We start from the raw sequence: 4,470 nt of genomic DNA, 5'->3' as shown, positions 1-4,470 counted from the left end.
TATTGGGATTTGACCTCTCGCTCAAACATGAAATTAATCAAGAAATTAAAAATATAATGTAGTGAAAAAGTAAACTAGCATTTAATCAGAGAAATAGCCGAATCTCACAAAATCAATGTTTGTATTTCTCATATAATTTTTAAATTAATTATGCACATTCATAAGTTTAAGAGTTAAATAACTTGTTCTAGATATCACAATCAAGAGCCAATTAAATCAAAAAATGCTTGTTATGAAGCAAGAAACACTAAAAAAAGAATAAGACGATATAAAATCCTGCAACTGAAATCTTTGCTTCTTCAACTTTAGGATATGTCAGATCTTCAACCACCTAAGTTTTGGCCTCTAACAGTAATTCACATAGTGACCAAATAAGACATTCTCAAGTGTAGGATTTTACTTGTGCTAGCAAGTTTTGTATCTAAACAAAAAGACCAAAAATTTTTACTGAATCTTATTTTTGTCAAATAAATAAAGCTATTTTTTTCCTTTTTCTTATTTTATGAAATAGTTGAGAAGTGGCTAGAGGCTTGAAGTTTTAGTTTGATAACAGAACATATTTATATAGCCAAACTAAGTTGTAACCCTAGATACAACAGTTGTGTTTTAATTCAATTAAGTCCTTGTGAACTTAATTAATTTCTCACTTTATTTTAGTATATTCCAATAAAGTCCAACTTAATTGATTATCTTTTTTTAATATCAATCATGTCACTTAATGTGTGACCCATTAGGCTTTTAACATGTTAACAATAAATATAAATCCTAATCAAATATCAATTTAATAATTGATTTATATTTATAGATCATGAGCGGCAACTAGCAATACATTATGACCACCTAAATGTTAAAGAGTCAATTAAAGAATTTGACAAAGCTCTTTAGTAATAAGCCTCTCAGTGCAATATGGTTTTCTCATCAAATATCTTAGATATGTTATAAAATATGGCTCAATGTCTACTTATAACATTTTATATTAGTTCTCATAATTCATGACTAACTTTATGAATTTAGGAAACTAACTTTCCTCAAATTCATCATGCTTTGGACAAAGACTTTATACAAGTTAATCAAAAACTGAGAACAAGTGAGATACATCCTCTTATATCACTTGGGGTGATGAATCCTCTCTTGACTACTTATTCACCTTCGCATGCTTCATGGCATACCCAAAAATGTCCTGTTTAGGCATTTGATCACCTCTATACCCGTAAGGGTGAAATCAAAGTATGTCATTCCCATACAAGATGACCTGGTGTCTTAAGTCTAAGGACTAGTTGCATGACTATCACATGAGAACATATTCTATAGACACTTAAGTGAAATACCAAATAGAGTTCTCATAGAGGGTCATGTTCAGTGAACTTGTTCTTTAACAAGTACCTACATGTTATCCTCAAGCATCCCATTTACTTCAATCTATGAGATTGATTTGCTTACTTTTCAAGTAAAGAGGCTTAACATGTACCAATCTTTAAGCATTGTCATTGCCCTATATTGACAATACAATGATCAAAAATAATTTTAGGAACATGGCTTTAATGCATAGTGATCTCATAATTCTAACAACTTTACAATTCTCTTGCAAAGCCTTTATGCTTCATGAGTTTTATCCAATTAATACTTAATAACTCCTTATTATTACATTAACATGAAGGAAAACCTCTATCACATATAGTTATGCGATTAAGCATGCATTAAATAATAATCTATATTTTTTGACCAATCCAATTGGCTCAAGAGCATATACTAACAAAAAGTAGTATTTATACTACCCTTAGAAAATCTTTTTTCTATAAAAAATTTTGAAAGTCTTTCATACAAAGCTCTAGGAGCTTGCTTTAATCCATATAAAGTTTTATGCAATTTATAAACATGATCAACAATAATCTATATTCTTTGACCAATCCAATTGGCTCAAGAGCATATACTAACAAAAAGTAGTATATCTATACCACCCTTAGAAAATCATTTTTCTATAAAAAAATTTTGAAAGTCTTTCATACTAAGCTCTAGGAGCTTGCTTTAATCCATATAAAGCTTTATACAATTTATAAACATGATCAATCTTTTCAAAATCTTCAAAACTAGGGGGTTGTTCAACATAAACTTCTTTTTAAATAAAACCATTTAGCAATGCACTTTTAACATCCATTTGGAACAATTTGAAATTCATATAACATGTAAATGCAAGCAATAGTCTAATTGTTTCTAATCCAACTACGGGAACAAAAAGTTCATCGTAATTAATACCTTTTTTTTTATTGCAGCATTGAGCAACCATCCTTTCCTTCTTCCTTACCATATTAACCAACTCATCCATTTTGTTCCTAAATACCCACTTAGTACCTATGATTGGATGGTTGGTTGGCCTTGGAATTAAGGTCCAAACCTTGTTTCTTTCACATTGCCATTTCTTTTAAAGTCCTATTCTTTCTCTCAATAACTCCATTTTGTTGTGGAGTTCAAAAGGTTGAAAAATTGTGATCAAAACTATTTTCATTACAAAGGTTTCAAAATTATCACCTTCAAATTCTCTACCATGGTCACTTCTAATGCTAAAAATGGAAAGTCATTTTTCATTTTGAACATTTTTACAATGATTAATAAGAGAAGGCAATGCATTATCTTTGTGAGCAAGAAAATATGCCCATGTATATCTAGAGTAATCATCAACAACAACAAAGCCATATGACTTGCCTCCCAAACTAACAACATAAATTGGTCTAAACAACTCTATGTGCAATGTTTCAAGTGATCTAGAAGTTGAACTTACTTTCTTTGATTTAAAAGAACTTCTTACTTGTTTTCCAAATTGACATGCATAACAGATTTTATCATTTTCAAAAAAGATCTTTAGAAGTCCAATAACTAAGTCCTTTCTTAAAAGTTTTGAAATAATGTGCATATTAACATGTCACAATCTTCTATGCCACAACCAACTATCACAAACATCATTGGCCATGGGAAAAGATTCATTTTGAAGCACAATCTCATCAAGAAAGATCACATACATATTCTTAATTCTTTTGCCAATGAATATTACTTTGTTAGTATTAATATTAATTATTTGACATCCATAGGAATCAAAGAAAACTTTAATCCTTTATTACAAAGCTGACTAATGCCTAACAATTTGTACTTTAACCCTTTAACAAATAAAACATGCTTAATTTGAGTTTAAGAAGTGTTACCAATGGTTCTAATTCCTTAGATAATAGCTTTAGAGTTATCACCAAAAAAGACACTTCCACTTTTCTTTCTATCAAGCTTGACAAATAATCTTTCCTTCTTGATCATATGTCTTGAGCAACCAATGTCCATGTACCAAGGATGTCTCTCCTTTGGTTGAGCTTTCAAACATTATTATTTTTTTTTTGTCTTTGCTTAAACTACAAAACAAATTTTCAGTTCTTCTTTAAAAGTACCCATACTTTGATGGGTCCTTGGAGGTTAGTGGGAGCAAATGAACCTTTAGGCACCCAAATCGATTTGCTTTTATGGAGGTTACTTCCTTTATGATAGCAATAACCTTTTTTGCCACGCATATAACACTAAGATGAAAATGCATTCTTTTTCTTTCTAAAATTGGCATTTCTTTTTGGTTTTTTTTTTCTTTTTCCAATTTCAAATTTGAAATTTCTTCCATTGAAGTTTTAAAAGCAACATTTTCATCCAAGGCCTTTTGTAAGGCTCCATTTTTGCTCTCTAGTGCCAACTTCAATGATTCAAAATCTGTATTGGAATGCTCAAGTTCAATTTGAAAATATTTCTTTGTTCAAAAACATTTTTGAATTCATGTTTGATTTTCTCTAGTTCATTATCTAAACATATTGCTTTGTTTCTCAAAACTTTGTATTTCAAAGCAAGTTTTTCAAATTCAGCATACAAATCATACTCATCTTGAAATTCATCATATGAAATGTCACATAAGGTAGATGTTGCCTCAGGTTCTTCATCTTTGCCATTAAGCGAAAATTGGCTTTTTCTTCTATCTTTTTTTTCTTTTCCTCCGAGCTAAAGGAGTCACTATGTCACAACCCGGTACTCCCCTCGAGCCCGTGACAACCTCCGCGGTGTCCCGGTAGACACTCATTGCCCGAAATGTCAACCCGAAACCCCGTAAGGCTTTACTATCAGTTTCTCATTTCCTTTATGAGCAACCATTGTCAAATATCATGTTCTAAAAGATTTTAAACTGTTTTCAACTAAAAATAAATAAAATATTAATTTTTGTCTCACATGGGTATTTTGATCATTTTTTTCTCAAAATTTTCAAAACTGACTAAAACGTAATATACAAGTACAAAACACATAATTCATATTCAAAATGAGTTTAAAAGTCTAAAATCTTCATTTAAAACGAAATTACGGTTATTTGAATATAATAAGAAAATAAAAGAAATATTAAGTAAAATATTCTATTTTCTTATAAAACAATATTTATAGAGTTATACGTGAATAATTTTT

This window comes from Theobroma cacao, chromosome 6 (assembly GCF_000208745.1).
Source record: "Theobroma cacao cultivar B97-61/B2 chromosome 6, Criollo_cocoa_genome_V2, whole genome shotgun sequence".
Classification (NCBI taxonomy): domain Eukaryota; kingdom Viridiplantae; phylum Streptophyta; class Magnoliopsida; order Malvales; family Malvaceae; genus Theobroma; species Theobroma cacao.
The sequence above is the reverse complement of the archived record's forward strand: the minus strand, read 5'-3'. Positions refer to the sequence as shown.